The 23,434-nt window shown below is 41.5% G+C and overlaps 1 pseudogene; it reads left to right on the top strand.

Annotated features, from left to right (window-relative positions):
- The first annotated feature begins 19 nt into the window (after positions 1 to 19).
- Positions 20 to 484, top strand: LOC148999270 (hydroxycinnamoyl CoA quinate transferase pseudogene; annotated as a pseudogene).
- Positions 485 to 23,434: the final 22,950 nt, after the last annotated feature.

Consider the following 23,434-nt stretch of genomic DNA (forward strand, 5'->3'; position numbering starts at 1 on the left):
TTATTGATTAATGTTACACATGTGTGAGCTAGTGAAGAAGAAGATGATGATAAAGGTGAGGGAGTCGACTATGGTGAGACCAGCACAAGACGCACCACAGAAGGTGCTTTGGAGCTCCAACATCAACTTGTTACAATGCGACATATATCCGATGACTGTTTCCTTCTATAGGCCAGATGGGTCTTCCAACTGCTTCAATGCCAAAGTGTTGAAAGAGGCTCTGAGCAAGGTGCTGGTGGCATTCTATCCATGGGCTGGAAGGTTGAGACGTGACGAGAACGATCGCACGGATATCAACTACAACGGAGAGGGCGTGTTGTTTGTAGATGTTGAGACCAATTTGGTTCTGGATGATTTAGTGGATTTCATGCCGTCCGTAGAGCTCAACAGCCTTATTCCAGCCATCAGTGATTACTCTGACAACGACTCTTCTCATCCTCTAGTCATGTTTCCCATCACCGATATTCCGGCGAAAGTTCGTTAACCCAGCGAACTGGCGATACCCAACGAACTTCCGCTCTTTGATATAAACCTCTTTTTGGGGATTAGGTTTTGATATATGTTTGTAATTTGTTGGGTTCTCTCTCTCTCTCTCTCTCTCTCTCTCTCTCTCTCTCTCTCTCTCTCTCTCTCTCTCGATGTGCGATTCTTCTCTATCTCTCTTGCTCTCCGGTTTGAAGTTCGGTGGTTGATTCCCTCTACGATTTGAAGGCATTCTAACTTTTGGTTAAGCTTCGTGTTGTTCATGGATGCATTGTTGTTGTGTGTCTCTAGGCGAGATCATTATATGGGTATTTGGTGTTTTGATGCCATGAGTTCTTTGTCGATCTCTTGAGGGTTCCATCTTTGAGATGTTGTAATTGTTATTTGAGTTTCTCTATACCCAACTTTAAATTGATTTAGTTGTGCATATTATTTTGAGTCATCTAGACTCATCCTTGGATATAGGTCATTTGCCCGAACCAAGTAAATCGCTACCTCTTGTCTCTAATTTTATGCTTGATCCGCTGCGCATATGAGGGTTTATTCCTAACATTCTGGCATCAGAGTTGCGGTTGTTAGTCACGGTTGTTGGCTGTTTATATATTTTGAGGATTAAACTTGTTATTCACTCATTTTATTGTTATTTGGCAATTTAGTTAATATTATGATTTCTTTTTAATTGAATTTATGCTTGTTTAGTGGGAGCTAATAAATTAATGTTAATAATATATTTCAATCTATGGTATAGGAATTTTTTTTCTAATTAATGTTTTGAAGAATGAATGCTTTTATTTGTACCTTATTGTTATGATGTTTTGGAAATTGTGGTTTTACAAATTTTCAAATGTAGTTTTAGCCATAATTGACGGATAGCTATTAACCATGGCCTTGGAACTAAATATGTGTTTGGCCTTGAATGTAATGGTGTTCAAGGCAACCCATGAATATGACGACATTCAAGGCTATGTTGAAGGATCGACAATGAATAATGTACTTATGCGATCAAAATTGTTAGATATTTCTTGTTTATCTCATTTCGGTTCTGATGCGTCCAAAATCTGCTTAGCCCTTAGATCTCCGATGGATGTCCTGCAAAAACAATCGTTAGATGTGGCTTGATCGCTGGGGTCGGGAGTCCACCTCCGAAGGTTAAGTCAGCTAATGAACTGATCACAAAAGGCTCTGCTTGAGCACAGAGCAAAAAGTATGAATACGAATATTGAGAATACGATTCAGATACCTATCATGTATGTAGGTCATGTCTTATATAGTGTTTACCTTTGAATCTCCTTCGTTGGATTTACTTGAGCCTTCTTTGAGTGGCCGTCCAATCTTAACGATTAGATCCGTTGCTAATAGATCCGTTTGCGGTAAGATAATGGATAACTGCACGATCATAGCGTGGCAGTTATCTGAATAAGCACGATCGTTTGCTCCCGCAGGTGCCGCCAACCGTCTACTTGATGATTTGTCCACTCCGATTATCACAGATTTGGGCGTGCTTGTTGACTAAGTAGTTTACTTCCTTAGCAAGTTATCTTTTTAACCCGGCCCGCACGGATGCGAGTCGGTTCACTTCTTCCCGACCGGGGTCGAGGGTCGAACCAAGGGCCGACCCGGTTCGATTATTATTTCTTCCATATCACGAGCCCCCCAAACCAAGCGTTCGGGCAATTCCGAGGGCTTGGTTTGAACTGGACCCGTTTGTCGAATGAAGGTTTTGCATAATCCTTCGCTTATTAAATGTTGTATCGTATTTAATGCGGCTGCATCTCTTTTTCCTTGAGTTTTGTGAATGTCTTCATTCTCTACGGGGGTGACGCCATGCATCCTCTGTAGTCGAAATCATCATTTCTCACGAAATCGAAACGACGGTTTCTCCAAATGCCTGTTCTTTCAAACTTTTTTGAAACGTCTTTCAATTGTGATCGTTGATGTTGAATTTATCTTGACCGTACACGTCCTCGATCATCTGTGTGCTTAAAAGCAATTCGTTGTCCTTATATGTTTCATTCTCTTTGCCAAGAATTTGAAACTTCGTCGTCTTCCTTGTGCCCTAACAATCTTCTCGCTTTTAGGCTCTCTGCTTCGGTGAATCAGTAAGTTCACTGACTCCTTGGTTTTCTTTACTTGTTGTCTCCGCTTTCTTTTTGTTAAAAACCAGAACTACCCTCATAGTAATGGAAGGTGGTAGGGTTCCTTCTAAAGGTCCTTCTGAATATAGCGCCGGTAAGGGTGATTCTGGTGGTGAGGGCTCTGTTTTTGTCCCCCTTAACCAATCAAATAGTGACAAGCAAACTTTAACTGCCCTTTGGCGTGACTTCGAAGAAAAGCATTGAAGTTCCTTCCGTGCTTCCTGAGTTTGGACCATCCAGAACTCCCAAAGTGATTGCCGAGGCTTCTGGGCAGTCTAAGCAACCTAGCAGGTCCAAGGACGAACTTAGTGTTCCCTCCTCCTACACTGAAGTTGATCTCCCGTCGGCCATCGAACATTTTGACTTTCCTCTTTCGTACTATTTTAGAGCTCCCAATCCCAACGAGAGGGTCGATTTGAATCCTCCTGATGAATTTTCCTTGTATATAGATACCCTGGAAAGTGGAGTTCGTTTTCCATTCTTCAATACTTTATTTTCCGCTGTTTTAAATCACTGTGACATTTGTCCTGGAATGCTCGTCCCCAATAGCTAGCGTCTCATCGTTGGCTTTTTGGGTTTATGTTTTGAACTTGGTATCACACCTTCTCCCTCTTTTTGTACATTTTCATGTTCTTTCTCTTTCCAACCCTTCGGGTTGGGTTTTTCTTTCCAAGCACAATAAGGTTGAGTTTGGATGGTCGAGCAGTATTCGCCAGGGGAACCTATCCTTCCAATCACAAAGGGTGGTGCAAACGGTATTTTTTCTGCTGAGCGCCCCAGTCAGACCTCAACTTTCCAATCACCTGGAAGCTGCTTACTTCATATTCTGAAGGTAATTTCTGAAGGTAATCGGGTCCTTCAACTATAAAACTGAAAGAGCGGCTACTAGGAAGATCAAGTCAATTCCATGGTATCAAGAGATACATGGTTATGAGATGGAATACACCCCGATTCTTCCGTATTGGGGACTAGCTCGTTGTGAGCCTTCTAACTGCTGTGTTTATATTTTTTGAGTGTACTGCAGCCTTACTCAATTTTCTGACTTTTGTCCTTCTTTGCAGTGCCTCTTAAGGTTAACCCAGAGAACCTTCGGGTTAAGGCAGCCAAAGCCGTTGTAGCTGTAGAGCAACGGTCCCCTTGGACTTTGATAGCAGATGAAATAGCTGCGCTGCCCCCTCCGGACCCTTCTTACAAGGGTATCAGAAATTTGAGGCCAATAGTTGAACTCTTGGGCAAAGGAAAAAGGCCAATTGGAGAAGAGGTCGAAGTTCCTTCCTCAGCCCGAACCAAAAGGAAGCATGACTCGACCGAGGCTTTCGTCCAAAGAAATCCCAAAAGAGCAAAGGTTCCGAGGAGGTTTTTGTTCCATAGTGGACGTTGAATGTGTCGGATCGGGTCACACGGAACCATGAGAAAGCTGCTGAATGGAGCTCTCTCAGCTTGATGCCAGTCGACCGTCAAGCTCTCGAGTCTTTGAGTGACGATTCACTCGTTTGTCTCTCAACAAGGTACTTTGTTTCCTTGATCTCCTGTCGCTTGCTTTGTAATTCTTCTTAGGATTTTTTGATAATTTGTCTGTTTTCTTAGGAATGTTGTGCTGAGTTTCTACCAACATATTGAGGCTTTGAACCGAGTTGGTCGTAGTGGTTCCCTACTCCAGACTCGTGAAGAGCATTTGGTGATGGCAAATCTGAAGTGGAGCGGCTAAAAAAGGAGGTTGCAAGATTGAAGGAGGAGTGTGAAACCCAGCCCTGACCCTAATCCGGAAACTTTGTTATTTGTAGGTCCAGTGAGGCAAGAAGTCATCTTTGGGCCATCTCTGTTGAAGACTTGATGGCTGGATTGGAATCCATGAGTGTTGATGCTAGTGTCCCAATGGTGGAAACTGCACCCGGATGAAGATTGGATTAGTTGATGGTCTTGGAGTGGTTGTATTGATTCGAAGGCATTTCTAACTCCTAAGTATGTCACTCTAGATGTGTGCAAAACCCCTTGAGGTTTGGACTTGATCTGAGCCTTCAATTCCCTGTTTTGAAGTTGTTGTCTTGATTGGTCGACTCATTGGTTGATTGGACCAATCGACCAATCAATCGACCAATTGATTCTATTTTTAAAATTTGAATCCTGTCCCTTCTATTTAAGTCTAATCTCGGGAATATTCTGCCTTCTTTGCCTCCTAAGCCTCTGGAACGAGTTAGAACCCTAATCTAACCCATTCCCTTGCATTCTTTGGTGATTTCTTGCAAAGACTTGAAGAATTCTTCATCTTCCTACGGCAAAGGTATCATTTCACTCACTCTCTCTTCTATCTCTGATTTTCTTTCTTTTATTCTGTTCTTCATTGAGATCAGAAAGATGATGAAGCATTATTGTAATCATCAATTCTCTGATCTCACCATATTCTTTAAGACTCATGATCATCATCATGATCTTAAACCCTGCCTGTTGAATTGAAAACCTAACCCTAATTCTTTGAAACCCTAACCTATGTGATTGTCTGGAAAACTTTTGTTAACCTACCTTGTGAAAGGGAAATCCTTTTTGGGTAACATTGTGTTAACCTAAAACTTAATCATCTATATTTTCCTGTTTTGATTTGTCTCTGTTCATCCAGATCTCACAATTATTTTCCGAGGGAACCAAAAGGGTGAAACCCTAATTTTCTTGGCTCAAACCCAGGAACCCCCTTGTTGATCATGTTAACCCAATTATTATGTTTTCTTTACTAGATCTGAATTCTTTCATATCCTAGTTCATTATCTTTAATTTTTCTATTTTCCCTCCTAACCTATGTTCAACCTAATTAGGTTAACCTCATGATTTCTAGGTAGTAACTTGAAAACTTGTTTTGATTTATGATTTGATATCCTCTATACCCTAGAATACTACCATGATAATTCCCCTCTGATTTGTACCCTTTTGAACCATCGAATTCGGTTCTGGATTCTCAAAATTCGGATTCTTGCAAGCCACTGTCTGCATTGATCGACTCATTGGTCGACTGGTCCAGCAGACCAATCAATCGACCAATGAGTACAACAACCTCAATCTTGGTCTGTTTCGATTGATTTATGATCTTTTCCTTTATGCATCTTTCCTAACATGTTGTGTGCACTTGTTTAGGACTGTCTTCTCAGGTTTAGTCAAGATCATACTTGATTCTTTAAGATCCCATCCAAGTTAGAAGGTAAGGACAGTTAATTCCTTAACTACATAGATTACTTGTTCCCTGGTTTCTACTTTATGAAACTATGAGATTACCTACTGTTATTGTATTTTAATTCTGATCTCCTACTGTGGGAACAGTAGCACTTGTTTATATCATCTTTTTCATTATTTATGTTATATGAATTACTTATTACTGCTTAATCTGATGTTGCTTTTACATTCTCTTTTATATGATGAACTACAGGTTGTGTATGTCATGACTGATCTGAGAATGTGTTTGATTAAGTTTGGTTTGGGATTGGGAGGTGTCCTTTTGACACTTCTGTCCTTGGACATTATCAGAAATAGTATGGGATATTTCCGGGGTTGCCATTGATGCTTTCCCGAATCAATGGTTGTCATACCTAGGGATGTCTAGCAGTGTTTGGCTAGGATACACCCCTGTTTTATCAAACCCGATTCGGAAGGGTATTGAGACCGAACGACCCGTGATAGCAATGGGGATTCACGGGCGCTCAAGACCGGTGAGTTATATCCGTGAGAGGACGGGAATCACATTGTGGGGACCATTTATTGGAGGGTTGCATATGGCTAGACTTGGGCTCATGGGCGCTCAAGATCGGTGAGTTATATCCGTGAGGGGACATGAGAGCTTCCCGTTTACCATATGTGGATAACCAATAGGATTGATGAGTCCGGTGAGTAATATCCGTGACTCTAGTGTGAAGGATACCTGAAAGGATCCCTAGAGGGGAGGAATGGAAGTATCTGGAACTGACTTGTTGTAACTAACTAGATGACTTGCATTGGGCTAGGTTTTTCCCTGACATGCGCCAGTACTTATGCCAAATGGTTGTGAGAGAGTGTGTTGACTTAACCCCCTACCATGGTTTGTCCGAGAGGGATGCAGGACCCATTACCAACCGACTGCCCAAGATATCTTAAATGGTTGAGGGAACCCAAGATATCTTATATGGTTGAGGGTGTGAGCGGACTTTCCTTAAGAAGTACGATGCTATGACTTAAAGCATGTCTACCATAGAGATCAGCATACATAGAGTTAGATGCATTCATACTTTATCTGTTTGATTGCATTGCATCATGTTATGTTTCGCCACATGTTATCTATGATGTTATGGATTAACTACCTTACTGAGTTTCTTCGAAACTCATTCCTTTTGTATATTTCTTTTTGTTAGATTATCTTGCAGATATAGATTATCATGACGAGCAGTACAACGAAGCACAAGTTGATGAAGCGTATTACACGCAAAGTGCTGGCAACGATCAAGATTACTTTGATGATTCCCTGGCGGATCAAGCTGCGCACTACTTCTGAGAACTGCATAGAGTTAGAACGGATTCATTGGATTGATGAAGTCCATACTTATGAAGACATTATCTATAAACTTGAAGACGCTTGATCTTAGTTTATTTCTTAGTACATTTGTTTCAGTTGTAATTCCTTTTGATTTTCATACTACGTTCCGCTATTTTTGGTGAAGTGAGTTTCCGCCTCACTTTACTCATTTTTGATATCATTGGATATCTGGTATCTTTCCGCATTGTGATTATACTGATTATTCATTTTTGTTTTGAACCTTGTTTATAATATTAAAACTTGATTTATTTCCTGTTTATGATTATGTTATTGTATATGTGGGAGGATGATTTCCTCGATACTTGATCTTCGGGGCTGTGGATCACACTCTCGGGTATGCCAGTTAGGGTACCGGCTGGGAGGATGTGACAGAATGGTATCAGAGCCCAAAGTTCAAGGAAATTCTAACCACAGAAAACAGTAACAGAACATTCTTGAGTCATAGATCCAGAAGTGACTCATCTACTCTTAGAAGTGAATAATAGAACACTTGGACTAGAAACTATTAATGAAGCATAACAGAATACTTCTGAATAATGCACAATAATTATATTTAAACAATTGTCACTTAATGCAATAAAAGAAAAGTGCATAATACACAATAATAAAATGAAACAAAGAGAACTTCATTAACTTTAAGAAAAGTTTTACAACTACTACATCTGAAAAGCATAAAAGAAAATCCTAGTACAGTCTATCTAGGTGATCTCCTCTAATCTCTGTAAGCTCGGAACTCCTCCGAAAGCCGAGTCACCCGATACTCTATCCATCTGTCGTGACTCCATCCTCTCATATAGGGCGACCTCCATCTCCCAGATGGAAGTCATCGATCTCATCCCAGATCCAAATTCCGGAACCCATGAGAAGGACACCTCTCAAGTGCAGGAAGGGAAATCATGATGCTCCCTGCTTTGCATCTCGATATCATCTCCGGCTATCATCATCAGGACCGATATCCTCTCCACCATCTTCGACTCCGCTCATCCTCTGTCTCATCATCCTCCTCACCCGGACCAGAGATCTCAATGTCCGTGTCGGTCCCATCGACGTACCATCCTAGTCCCCATGACATATCCTCGTGGACCGTGTCCACCGGTGTATCCTCGAACCCGACCCCAAATGCGAAGATCAAATCAGTAACCTCCCATAGCAAAGATTCCGCATGCTAGGCCTCAAAACCGATCCAAGATGACCTGTATGATTATGAAAGGTCAATCTCGAAGCCCATGTAAATCCGGTAGATGACTATGGCCTCCATCACCGTAATCCTATGGTGATGTCCAGCCTTCGGCATGATGTTTCGACCGACATGCACCGATAACTCGTGCAGAATCTGCATCGTCGCTGTTCCTAGGAGTGAAGCACGCGCTGTCCCACGAGTGTGTTGCATATCTCGCGCAACTCATATGGCATCAAGTAGCTATCTATATCTGCTCCTGCAGGTATCCATAAGCACTGATCTGGGTAGTGAGGGACCTGCAAGATCTCGGCTAACGATCTGGTGGAAAAGCGAATTTGAGTCTGAAGGACCCTGCTCCTGAGGACAAGTCTAAGTGGATGCCCTGGACCTCTAGCCTCCTCGGTGTAAGTAAGGTTGCTGAAGAACAACCTCACTAGCTCGGGATATACGCAGATCCTCGTGAAGAGATGAGTCCACCGCAAGGTGTCAAACCTCTGCTGTATCTTAAAGACTTGGAGCGGCAAGGTGTAATAGACGTCCTAGCTCGATCGCGTAGCTGAAGTAGGCCTCATACGGGAACTCGGCTGTGGAGTGTCGAAGCGCTCTGGTCTCCGGACATACTATCTAGGCTCTGAAGGAACCTGACCTCTACCCCTGAGTGCCCCTACTATGCGACCTCTACCTCGTCCACATACTCCTCTTGGCATAGTGAATATCTGTGGAAGAGACAATGACATTGTTGGTTAAGTGCTATTTCAAGATTTAAGCCAAAAGGGTATTTTCGTAATTTTTCGGAAAATTTCAAATTTGGGGGAAATTTGATTTGAAGATACTAGCATGTGCATAATACTTGGAATTGCATGTCTATGAAATTTATTTGATGAAATTCGATCGAAAACTTGATCTAAAGCGAAAAATTCAGCAAGAAGGAATTTGGGGATTTTGCATTCTAGGTCAAAATTGAATTTTTGAAAACTTGAAATTGGTTAAATCAAACTATATGGACATATCTACAGTATCATTTTGAGCATGTAGCAATTGAATTCATGCAAAAACTCCAAGCGGTTTGTGAGAAATCGAAAATTTTCTAAGGATAACGATTTCGGTACGAAAACCTTGCGAGAAGTGCAAAGAGGTGTTAGAACTTGTTGTCTATGCATGGCATTGTGTTTAAAACCTAGGGAATATGTTTCTAAGTATTCCTAAACATGATTTCTATCAATGGATACAAGTAAAACATAGTTTTGATTGAAATGCAAGCATGAGAAGATGAAAGTAAAAGAGAAAATGTTAGTCTTACCTTGTGTTTGATGAATGTGAGTTGTGGTGTTGTTGTTAAAGCACTTGAATCACCCAAAGATGCTTGGAAGAACCTTAGAAGATGTTTCCCTAGAGCTCTCTCACTTGTGGAAGAAGTTAAAATGAAGTTTGAATGTGAAAATGGGGCTTATAATGCGAATTTTCATATTCTGTGAGCATTGGTCGACTCATTGGTCGATTGGGTCAATCGACCAATCAACCACCAATGGACCCGAAGCTCAATTTTGGTTGAAATGTTGGAAAATGTGATTTTTGTCCTATGAATTGTTGTTGGATGACTAAATGGATGTATTTGAGCATGATTTAAAATTTTCAAATCATTTGGACATGTTGATTTCATTGAAACTTCGAAATTTGGTATTTTGACGTTTCGGTTCTTGCGAATGGTTACTCGAGAAGTGGGCATGGCGAATCCGGTGGTCGTGGTGAGATACCGAAGGTGGTCATGATCAGCAGACTGGTGACCAAGGTACCCGGGACATACCAGGTGCCCCGAATGTCGGAAGCTTTCATGATATTGCCAACATCATGGGCAATATGATGCAAACAAGCAGCTCGGTTTAATCGGATGTTGACGGGTTTCATGACACTGCATAATGAGACTCGTCTTGGTGTTAATGTGAATCCTCATGCCGCAGTTCGAATGCGGGTGGCCTTCTGGAACTCCTCATACTCTGATGGAGAGTTTTTCGAAGATGCGGGTGCCCAACTCCTTGGTGTTACCAAGGATCTCTTGTTCCCTAACAAGTGGATTCATGAGTTGGAAAAGACTTTTCGTCATCCGCAATGCTCCGAAGCTCAAAAGATTTTGTTTGCTTTGAGCGAAGTTGTAGCATGAAGCCGATGCTTGGTGGACTTCCACTCGGCCTGTTTTGGAAGGTTTGCATGCAGGTGTTGTAACTTGGGATTTATTCAAAGAGGCTTTTTGCATGAATTATTTCCCTGAGGCGGTAAAGGATGCGAAGGAAGCTGAGTTCATGGTTCTCGCACAAGGATCCTTGTCTGTGTTAGAGTATCAACGAAGTTTGAGGAACTTCATTTCTTTGCTCCGATTCTCCGGCCTGATATTGCTAAGGCGAAGAAGTTCTTTAAGGGATTGCGCCTGCCATTAAAGGCTATCTCACTGTCCAGCCTATAGTGAGCTATGCCCAAGTGGTGCAGAACTCGAAGAAGTTGGAAGAAAATGAAAAGGAGAATGCTCGAGTGCAAAGGCCTTAGCAGTCTAGAAACCCTGGTTTGGTGGATCGTAATGATCGGCGCTTTGTGAGACCTACACCCTATCCCACTCCTACTTTTCAGCCTAGGAGTATAGGTCAAAGCCCCGGTTTCGACGGCTGGTCGGTTTCGGTATGGCGGGAATCGACCACCGGTGAATGCAAGTGCTAGGCCGGTGAATGCGAATCCTAAGCCTTTTGTTCAGAAGCCTCCCGTTGCAACTGCTCCGGTAGGACAGAGCAATCCTGTTTGCTTCTACTGTAAGCAATCCGGTCATTTTGCTCGCGATTGTCCGAAGAAGCTTGTCCAGTAGCCTACCCCAGTGGTGAAGAGTGCTCTGCTCCTCCCTCTGGTAGAGTGTTCAGTATCTCTAGTACTGAGCAAGATGGAAGCCATGATGTGATCACAGGTACATTGTCAGTCGCTTCTTTTCCTGCATTTGTTTTATTTGATACGGGTGCATCTCATTCGTTCATCTCATCTGCATTCATTAAGAAGACTGACCTAATCCCTGAGAAATTGTCTAGTTGTTTATTGATTGGTACACCTACTGGTCCTACTGTGAAACTAGATAAAGGATTAGTTAAATGTCCTGTGTTGGTTGGTAAGATGAATTTGGAAGCTAATTTGGTACTTCTTGATATGAAAGACTTCGATGTTATTTTGGGAATTGACTGGTTAATAGCCCACAAAGCTGTATTTCTTTGCTCCTCGAGAAAGATTCAATTCCATACTTGCGTAGGTTCAGTTTTTGGATTTCAAGGTGAGAAAAGAAGGGTTTGTAAAAAGATATTGTCCGCACTGATGCAAATCTACACCATAGTAGATGATGCTTCTTCTGAAGATAAGAGAAAAGTGGAGAAAAGAGTTGACGAAGTCAAGGTTGTCTGTGACTTTTTTGATGTCTTCCCTGATGATCTATCAGGAGTGCCTCCAGATAGGGATGTTGAGTTTTCTATTGATCTCGTCCCTGGTGCCGCTCCGATATCTAAGGCTCCGTATAGGATGGCTCCTACTGAGTTAAGAGAGTTGCAAAACCAGTTAAATGAGCTCATTGAAAGAGGTTTCATACAACCTAGTGTGTCACCTTGGGGAGCTCCGGTCTTGTTCGTCAAGAAGAAGGATGGTAGTATGCGTCTGTGCATTGATTACCGTGAGTTGAATAAGTTGACTATCAAGAATAGATACTCGCTGCCCCGGATTGACGATCTCTTTGATCAATTGAAGGGTGCAGCTATGTTCTCAAAGATTGACTTAAGGTCTGGATATCACCAATTGAAAGTGAAGTCAAGTGATGTCTTCAAGACAGCCTTCCGAACAAGGTACAACCATTATGAATTCTGAGTCATGCCTTTTGGATTGACTAATGCTCCTACTGTGTTCATGGACCTCATGAACCGAGTCTTTCATGATGTGTTCGATAAGTTTGTGATTGTCTTCATTGATGATATTCTGATTTATTCGAAAAGTGAAGAAGAGCATGAAAGGCATCTAAATTTCACTTTGCAAAGACTACGAGAAAAGAAACTTTATGCTAAGTTTAGCAAAAGTGATTTCTGGCTCAAGAGTGTAGTATTCCTTGGCCATGTGGTTTCTACTGAAGGTATTCGTGTTGATCCTGAGAAAGTCCAAGCAGTTGCTGATTGGGAAAGACCAAAGACTGTAACGGAAATAAGAAGTTTCCTTGGTCTGGCAGGTTACTACAGAAGGTTTATTGAGAACTTTTCTTAGTTAGCTGCTCCTATGACTAAGTTAACCCAGAAGGAAGAGAAGTTTGTTTGGTCTGACGCTTGTGAGAAGAATTTCCAAGAATTGAAGGATAGATTGACAAGTGCCCCGGTTTTGACTATACCTGATAGTTCTGGTGGTATGACGGTCTATACTAATGCGCCAAAGATTGGTTTGGGTTGTGTACTGATGCAGCACAGTAAGGTTGTAGCCTATGCCTCTTGGCAATTGAAGGATTATGAGCGGAATTACCCCACTCATGATTTAGAGCTTGCCGCTGTTGTTTTTGCTTTGAAGATTTGGAGACATTACCTCTATGGTGAGAAAATTTCCATATTCACTGATCATAAGAGTTTGAAATACTTCTTTACCCAGAAAGAGTTAAACATGAGGCAAAGAAGATGGTTGGAACTAGTGTCTGATTATGATTGTGATATTCAGTATCACCCTGGTAAGGCAAACGTTGTTGCTGATGCTCTTAGTAGGAAGATTCAGAAGAAGGTTCTGGATTTGAATGCTTTGAGTCTACCCTTGTTGTCTTCTATTGAGAGTTTTAATTTGGAAGTCGTTCCTGAGAATTTTGTTGTTGTTCTTTTTGCTATGACGGCAAGGTCTGGTCTTAGAGATAAGATTGTTGCTTTGCAGAGTTCTGATCCGGAACTTAAGGACAAGGTTGAGAAGATTTCTTCGAATCCTAAGTCGGATCCCGACTTTGGTATATCTTTGGATGGTGCTTTATTGTTTAGAGGTAGATTGTGTGTGCCAGCAAATGAAGATCTTAAGAAGGAAATATTGAAGGAAGTACACCAATCAATCTTTACAGTACACCCTGGAAGCACCAAGATGTACAAGGACTTGAAGGAACATTTTTGGTGGATTGGTTTGAAGGCCGATGTTAATGACTTTGTTGCCAATTGTGAGACTTGCCAGCGTGTGAAAGTTGTTCATCAACCTCCATCTGAATTGCTTTAGCCCCTTCCTGTTCCAAATTGGAAGTGGGAAGATATCTCTATGGACTTTGTGACTAGCTTGCCTAGGATAAGTAAAGGCAATGACACTGTGTGGGTGATTGTTGATAGGTTGACCAAATCAGCCCATTTTATTCCTATGAAGATCACTCATACTTTGGATAAGCTAACTAGACTTTATGTGGATAATGTGGTTCGTCTACATGGTGTGCCAATGAGTATTGTGTTTGATCGTGATCCCAAGTTCACCTCAAGGTTTTGGAACAGTCTACAAAAGGCCTTGGGAACCCAATTGAACTTGAGTACAGCTCATCATCCACAGTCAGATGGACAATCTGAGCGGACAATTCAGACTTTGGAAGACATGCTCTGATCTTGCGTGGTGGATATGGGTGGAAATTGGGATGAACACTTAGCTTTGGTTGAGTTTGCCTATAATAACAGTTATCAAGCAACGATAAGCATGGCTCCGTTTAAGGCTTTGTATGGTTGCACTTGTAGAACACCATTGTATTGGAGTGAGACGGGTGAAAGAAAAGTCTTAGGTCCTGAATTGATTGAAGCTACGAGCGCAATGGTGGATATGATAAGAGAAAGGATTAAGTCTGCACAGTCAAGACAGAAATCCTATGCTGACAAGAGAAGGCATGATCTGGAATTTCAAGTTGGAGAGAAAGCTTTCTTGAAGGTTTCACCAATGAAGAGAGATTTAATGTTAAAGGGACGCTTAGCCCTAGTTTCATTGGACCTTTTGAGATTTTGGAAAAGGTTGGACCCGTTGCTTATCGATTGGCATTACCTCCGGCTATTGCTGCTGTGCATAATGTGTTCCACATTTCAATGCTCCGGAAATATGTTGAAAATCCGGAACATGTCTTACAGCAAGCACCTGAAGGACTTAGTTCTGATCTTACCTATGATGAAGAGCCAGCTGAAATTTTGGATAAGAAGGACAAGTAATTGCGGAATCGCACCATCCCTTTGGTAAAGATTCGTTGGAAAGACCATACCCTGGAAGAAGCTTCTTGGGAGAAGGAAGAAGATATGAAGGAGAAGTTTCCTCACCTCTTTGGAAGCACAGGTACGCTTTCAATTTCGAGGACGAAATTTCTTTAAGAGGGGGAGAATGTGAAACCCAACCCTGACCCTAATCCGGAAACTTTGTTTTTTGTAGGTCCAGTGACCCGAAGTAAGGCAAGAAGTCATCTTTGGGCCATCTCTGTTGAAGACTTGATGGCTGGATTGGAATCCATGAGTGTTGATGCTAGTGTCCCAATGGTGGAAACTGCACCCAGATGAAGATTGGATTAGTTGATGGTCTTGGAGTGGTCTCTGTATTGATTCGAAGGCATTTCTAACTCCTAAGTATGTCACTCTAGGTGTGTGCAAAACCCCTTGATGTTTGGACTTGATCTGAGCCTTCAATTCCCTGTTTTGAAGTTGCTGTCTTGATTGGTCGACTCATTGGTCGATTGGACCAATCGACCAATTGATTCTGTTTTTAAAATTTGAATCCTGTCTCTTCTATTTAAGTCTAATCTCAGGAATACTCCGCCTCCTCTACTTCCTAAGCCTCTGCAATGAGTTAGAACCCTAATCTAACCCATTCCCTTGCATTCTTTGGTGATTTCTCGCAAAGACTTGAAGAATTCTTCATCTTCCTACGGCAAAGGTTTGATTTCTTCTCTCTTCTATCTCTGATTTTCTTTCTTTTATTCTGTTCTTCATTGAGATCAGAAAGATGATGAAGCATTCTTGTAATCATCAATTCTCTGATCTCACCATATTCTTTAAGACTCATGATCATCATCATGATCTTAAACCCCGCACTGTTGAATTCTTGAAAACCTAACCCTAATTCTTTGAAACCCTAACCTGTGTGATTGTCTGGAGAACTTTTGGTAACCTACCTTGTGAAAGGGAAATCCTTTTTGGGTAACATTGTGTTAACCTAAAACTTAATCATCTATATTTTCCTGTTTTGATTTGTCTTTGTTCATCCAGATCTCACAATTATTTTCCGAGGGAACCAAAAGGGTGAAACCCTAATTTTCTTGGCTCAAACCCAGGAACCCCCTTGTTGATCATGTTAACCCAATTATTATGTTTTCTTTACTAGATCTGAATTCTTTCATATCCTAGTTCATTATCTTTAATTTTTCTATTTTTCCCTCCTAACCTATGTTCAACCAAATTAGGTTAACCTCATGATTTCTAGGTTGTAACTTGAAAACTTGTTTTGATTTATGATTTGATATCCTCTATACCCTAGAATACTACCATGATAATTCCCCTCTGATTTGTACCCTTTTGAACCATCGAATTCGGTTCTGGATTCTCAAAATTCGGATTCTTGCAAGCCACTGTCTGCATTGGTCGACTCATTGGTCGACTGGTCCAACAAACCAATCAATCGACCAATGAGTACAGCAACCTCAATCTTGGTCTATTTCGATTGATTTATGATCTTTTCCTTTATGCATCTTTCCTAACATGTTGTGTGCACTTGTTTAGGACTGTCTTCTCAGGTTTAGTCAAGATCATACTTGATTCTTTAAGATCCCATCCAAGTTAGAAGGTAAGGACAGTTAATTCCTTAACTACATAGATTACTTGTTCCTTAGTTTCTACTTTATGAAACCATGAGATTACCTACTGTTATTGTATTTTAATTCTGATCTCCTACTGTGGGAACAGTAGCACTTGTTTATATCATCTTTTCCATTATTTATGTTATATGAATTACTTATTACTGCTTAATCTCATGTTGCTTTTACATTCTCTTTTATATGATGAACTACTGGTTGTGTATGTCATGACTGATCTGAGAATGTGTTTGATTAAGTTTGGTTTGGGATTGGGAGGTGTCATTTTGACACTTCTGTCCTTGGACATTATCGGAAATAGTATGGGATGTTTCCGGGGTTGCCCATCGACGCTTTCTCGAATCAATGGTTGTCATACCTAGGGATGTCTAGCAATGTTTGGCTAGGATAAACCCCTGTTATATCAGACCCGATTCGGAAGGGTATTGAGACCGAACGACCCATGGTAGCAATGGGGATTCACGGGCACTCAAGACCGGTGAGTTATATCCGTGAGAGGACGGGAATCACATTGTGGGGACCATTTATTGGAGGGTTGCATATGGCTAGACTTGGGCTCATGAGCGCTCAAGATCGGTGAGTTATATCCGTGAGGGGACATGAGAGCTTCCCGTTTACCATATGTGGATAACCAATAGGATTGATGAGTCCGGTGAGTAATATCCGTGACTCTAGTGTGAAGGATACCGGAAAGGATCCCTAGAGGGGAGGAATGGAAGTATCTGGAACTGACTTGTTGTAACTAACTAGATGACTTGCATTGGGCTAGGTTTTTCCCTGACATGCGCCAGTACTTATGCCAAATGGTTGTGAGAGAGTGTGTTGACTTAACCCCCTACCATGGTTTGTCCGAGAGGGATGCAGGACCCATTACCAACCGGCTGCCCAAGATATCTTAAATGGTTGAGGGAACCCAAGATATCTTATATGGTTGAGGGTGTGAGCGGAATTTCCTTAAGAAGTACGGTGCTATGACTTAAAGCATGTCTACCATAGAGACCAGCATAGATAGAGTTAGATGCATTCATACTTTATCTGTTTCATACTGCATTGCATCATGTTATGTTTTGCCACATGTTATCTATGATGTTCTTACTGTGTTTCTTCGAAACTCTTTCCTTTTGTATATTTCTTTTTGTTAGATTATCCTGCAGATATAGATTATCATGACGAGCAGTACAGCGAAGCACAAGTTGATGAAGCGTATTACACGCAAAGTGCTAGCAACGATCAAGATTACTTTGATGATTCCCCGGCAGATCAAGCTACGCACTACTTTTGAGAACTGCATAGAGTTAGAACGGATTCATTGGATTGATGAAGTCCATACTTATGAAGATGTTATCTATAAACTTGAAGACGCTTGATCTTAGTTTATTTCTTAGTACATTTGTTTCAGTTGTAATTCCTTTTGATTTTCATACTACGTTCCGCTATTTTTGGTGAAGTGAGTTTCCGCCTCACTTTACTCCTTTTTGATATCATTGGATATCTGGTATCTTTCCGCACTCTGATTATACTGATTATTCATTTTTGTTTTGAACCTTGTTTATAATATTAAAACTTGATTTATTTCCTGTTTATGATTATGTTATTATATATGTGGGAGGATGATTTCTTCGATACTTGATCTTCAGGGCTGTGGATCACACTCTCGGGTATGCAAGTTAGGGTACCGGCTGGGAGGATGTGACAAGGAGAGTGACAAGGTCAACACTTTGAAGAAAGAGCTTGACATGTCCATTAGTCACGCTGGAGCTTCGGAGTGTGAAGCCAAGAAGCAAAAAAAACTTGCTTTCGAGTGTACTGAAAAGCTGGAGATTTTGGCCTTCGAAAATGATCGTCTTAAGAAGATGGTCGTTCCCAGCAAACCCGAACATCTTTCTCAAGATCTTCAGAGGGACTGCATTCGGAAGTATCTGAACAGCGTCCCCTTCAGCGATCTAATGACTCCATACAACCTTCAAGCCTACCGAGCTGGTGAAAATGATGTTTGGAAGGCTATCCTTGAGGCAAACCCGACTCCTTTTCAGAGTGTTTGCCACAAAGAAGTCTTCGACAACCTCGAGTTGCCTTTGCCTGACTGGGCCTTAGAAGAAGAGGATCCTATTCCGGCGGATCAGAACATTGAGGAGTTTCTAGATGATTCGCCGCCTCTTCCCGAAGAACCTCAGCAGCCTACTCCAATTGTGGATCCTTCCGCAAAACTTGTCCAAGAAAAATAGGAAACTGTCTTTTTTTTTTTTTTCCTTTTTTATTTTTTTTTGTTAGGGTTGGCCACCCATGACCTATGATAATGAATATTTGCCTTCCTTTTCTTGATCTCCTTCAATAGTTGTTGTGACGAACTGATAGAACTTGCTTTATACTTAGGGAATTTTCCCTTATATTTCCTTTAGAATCACGTTCGAGAACTGAACTTGGCTTTTTCTAAAATAACCTTGTACCTTTGCCGAAGCTGACATTCGGGGACCTCAGAGGGATTGACGCTTGAAAACATTGGAATCTACCTGTCTTTGAGTTGATTTAGTTCAAACCGAACCTTTTATGACGTACTTGAAGAATTTCTTTCCAGGTTGCTCCCCCTTTACGAAGAAGCCCAAACGTTTCCTCATATTTGCATATGAATTGTTCTTCCCAAGAAATTGGGAATACTCTTTTCATTTAATAATGGTGCGACGGTTGGTATTTGGCTGATATCCTCGTATCAGGTACTCAATGTTCCACGTGGAGGCTTGGGATGAACTTAGCTCTTGAGTTATGAATTTGGAACGTCATTATCCCCTAACAGTTGATCTTGCATTTTTTTTTCGATATTCGAAACGTCCCTTCATTTTTGACCCTTGATCTGTGTGGGTTTTCAACCGTCACGTCACTACATAAGGCTATTTAAGTCCCTCAAGTGTGCTTCACTCTTGTCTTCGTCATTTGCAAGAATAGTCGTTTATCTTTGCCTTTGCTGCCTTTGTACTTCGATCTTCTAACGATACCCAAATCAGAACTTGAACAAGTGAGTTTTCCTTTTCTTCTATTCAGTTCTAACACGAACTTCCTCCCTGAGTAATCTCCAAAGTAATATACTTGGGGGTTATTCACTCTGGAAGTTCTTCGTTGGGTATCCTTCTCTGTTGTCTGAACTTTAGACCTCTAGGGTTTCTCCCTTTTCTCTTTTGTTTTTTGCGTTGGCTAACCTCTTGAGCTGACGGTATTTGTTTTTTTTTTTAGTGCCTCCAAGAGTTAACTTGGATGTGGTTAGGGCAAAGTCTTTCAAAAAGACTTCTCCAGTGCTGAAAAAGGTTGTTCCTTCTGAAGAGACTGTTGTTGGTGATTCTACTAAAGTTCAGATTCCCACAGCCCTCTGCGATGCTTCTCTCGCGCCTCCCTCCATGATGGAGACTGTTCGATCCCCCAAGGAAGATGTTATTCCTTCCGTTGTCATTCGCACTTCTGAAACCCCTGCTGGTGCGTCATTGGTATCTTCCTCCAACCTTCCATTAGCTGTGGAGATTCCTCCTCCGTCAGTGGAGGAGGTTTTTGTAGAGACCGAGGGTGCTGCTTCCAAAAGAAAGCGTCCTCGGTCATATGATGATGTATACAGGCCTTCCTGGTCGCTAAAGCGGTTTGACTTGGTGACGGGCAACTTTGAGAAGGCACTAGAATGGTGCATTTCTGCTCAGATGCCCACCGAGAGCAGAGCCTTCACCGTGATCCCGGACAGCGATTTTGTAAAGTCCCTTGTGCTGTAAGTATCTCTTCCTTGCTTTTCTTTCTGAAAATTTTCTGCTTTTGACTAACTCTTGAAGTCTTGCTGGAGCCTTCTTGGTAACTTCCACAAGCAGGTGGAGTCGGCTTTTAGGCTCAGTAGCCTGAGTAATAATCTCTCCCGGCTTTGGGAGGAATCCAAAGCCAAAGACGTCGAGATTACTCATCTTAAGGATAGGCTTTGGGAAGTTGCCCGAGTGAAGAATTCTAAAATCGTGCAACTTCATTTGGATTTGGATGGTGCTAAGGAGAAAATCCGAAGGCTGGAGCGGGAAGTATAGAAGCTTTCGGGAGAGTTGAAAGGGTCTGAAGCGCCTACGCCTCAAAGGCAAGTTGTTACCCTTCTGCCCGAATCTCTTTCCGACTGATGTTCGCATGGCTTGCATCTTCAAATATTTGCAGAGTAAGCTATTTGTTGATATGCTAAACACTTATAATTTGCAGGCATATTGGGACGGCAAGAACGAGGTATGGGAGTCGATCTTAAGGAGAAATCCTTATTTCAACATGGCTCCCCACCTTGCAAATTGTCATCCCGAAGTATTTGAAAAGCTGCGACTTCCTCTTCCTTGCTTGGGCCAAGGATGTAGTGAACCTGCCCATTCCAGATCCGGATATAATGCATTATCTTGATGACTCTCCTCCTTTGTCCCCTCTCAGAGGATTCAGCTATGAAGAGCTTGCCTCGAATGCAGGTTTGACCAAAGGCCAGACCTCTTCGAAAAAGGCTGGATGAAGGGTATGGAATTGCGGAGGATTTTGTAGGTGGGAGTTTACAGAATTCTTCGCAATCATCGAGGAGGAGAATCAAATGATGAGAGGACCTATGCCTCCATGGCCAGCAATCATCATACGTTTTCCCGACTCTGTTTCTACGTTCCAGACTTATTTTTCTTGACTCTATGTTGCTTCTGGAAAAGCTGCTTCGATCCTTTTTTGGAGTTCTTTGCAATCACTAATGATGATGTTTCTTCTTGACCAAAAGAAGATTGTACATCAACACTTGTTATCTCATATGTATTTTTTTTGAGAATTTTGTTGTAAAGGTTGGCCCCTTCTGGTCGTTCAAAGAAATAGAGAATTAACTTTATCCTTGAGCTTTGTCATTCAACGAAGTCTTTGCTTTAATAGGTCTTAGTCATTTTAAACCGATGCCTTTACTTAAGGATTTCCGTAGAAATTCATTAAGTCTGAGAACGTCCCACTCGGGTTTTAAACCGATGCCTTTACTTAAGGATTTTCGTAGAAATTCGTTAAGCCTGAGAAGGTCCCACTCGAGTTTTAAACCGATGCATTTACTTAAGGAATACTGTAAAAATTCATTAAGCCTAAGAAGGTCCCACTTGGGTTTTAAACCAATGCCTTTACTTAAGGATTTCCGTAGAAATTCGTTAAGCCTGAGAAGGTCCCACTTGGGTTTTAAACCGATGCCTTTACTTAAGGATTTTCGTAGAAATTCGGGCGTGCTTTTTGATTGAGTAGTTTACTTCCTCAGCAAGTTATCTTTTAAACCCGGACCGCACAGACGCGAGTCGGTTCACTTCTTCCCGACCGGGGTCGAGGGTCGAACCAAGGGCGGACCCGGTTCTATTATTGTTTCTTCTGTATCAGATTCAATTAGTAAGTAAATTTCTGTTGTGACTGATAGAAATGAAGACATATGTCATATAATGAGGCATATATTTTGCTATTGTCTAACATCGGTAAACTCGTTAACTGGATCAAGGATTGATGGTAGATTTTGTGTTTGAGATTCCATGGCCACATCAATTTATCATAACATAGTAATTAATATAATTCAAGTGAAATTGTTAGGTTTATCATAGACTTGTGGGCTTCAATTAATGACTAGAGTTAATAATTGATGGAGGTCTCAACACATTGGGCCGATGCACTGCCATTAGATTTGAAATGGGTCAAATCAGTCCATTGTGGAAGTGGACTAAGATTTGAGATTGCTATTATAAATAGTTATGATGGGGATCCCTTCAATTATTATGTCTTTTTGTTCTTTTTTCTCTCCACAAGAAAGAGGTATAGTAGGAAAGACAAGGAGGTTAGAGAAGTTTTCATCAATCTGAGTTTTAAGTTTTGTGATCGATCTTCTTCAACATACAGTAGTGTAAGGTATGCACAATTCTCTCTCGATATTATATTCTAGTTCTTGTATGGTTCTTAATTAGGGTTTTGAGAATAACCCAAGGTTACTCTAACAATAGGAGCATACTTGCATTTACATTGCACCTATGCACTACATTTGCACGCCATAAGTCATATATGTGTTAAATGCATGGTTGTATGATATTGTTGGTCTTAATGAGTTTGTTGGAACTCATCCCTTATGGATACCTTCTTTTTGGATTCTATCATAGGTTATGAAGATCCTGCGATTCCAAAGGACTCAATGCCGTCAAATACGGATGAACTACTGGCTGCTGGGGACATGAAGGCTCACGATGACATGTGTCTATGCATTGAGTTCTCATATGGCACTCAGCCATTTTGAGCGCCACATAGTTATTTCTAGAGACACAGAAACCTTTGATTGGGATACTTATCATTTGATTTGGAAAATTGATGAATTGTATTAAACTAACTTTTCACTTCCAACAATCTTGACATACTTGTTTCCATTGACTTCTGCTGACTCTTTCAATATGTGATACTTCTTTGACTTCGTCTGACTTTTTCTCGGATTAATGTAATTACTGTTATGTCTTTACTTTTCTATTTTTGGATCATATTATTGTGTGTATTGTTGTGGATTGAATGTAGACCTGATCCTTGTGACGGTGGAATCACATCCATGGGTATTCAGGTGAATTTGATCCCCCCTAGGTGGGGTGTAACACTCAATAACTCCATGCGCAAATAGGAAAAGCTTAAGTGAAGAGGAGCCGGTTTTCCAACCTAACCCAAATGAACCGAACCAACTTAGCCTCATTACTTTTTGTCTTCGACTTGGGCGGGAGACTAGTCGTAGTCAACGAACAAAAGAATTCATTGCTCGTCCTCAAATCTTTGATGACGGCTATGGCATCCGGACGATTTCTTTCAGTCTTTTAGATGAAGAGACACAACAGCCAAGCTTTATTTTTTTTCATCAGGTTTATTTCTCCTCGTATAGGATTCCTGTCGATGAGATTTTAAAGAGAATGATTAGTGTTTCACATTTTGTTTGTTGATTGCCATTGGCAAACTACATTGCCACGCTAGCGTTGTTTGCAGTTACCAGTTTGAGACTTCTCTAGTGACCCCGGTCTCAAGTAATGGCACAACCACCACCGACTCCAAAAGCTTGGAAGGTGGAACTGCAGTGCAAAGGTGAGGAAGATGAAGCTGCAGCGGCTCATCGCAAGAATCTAAGGCGTCACAATCATACTTCTTGATATGGAGAGTTTATGATCGCCGGGTCATACCGACCGACCCCGACCCCGGCGAGACGGGGAAAACGACGCCCGGCGACCGGATCCGGAAGATGGCTTGCG

This window comes from Hakea prostrata, unplaced genomic scaffold, assembly GCF_041222555.1.
Source record: "Hakea prostrata isolate BN-2017 unplaced genomic scaffold, UWA_Hpros_2 contig_19, whole genome shotgun sequence".
Lineage (NCBI taxonomy): Eukaryota > Viridiplantae > Streptophyta > Magnoliopsida > Proteales > Proteaceae > Hakea > Hakea prostrata.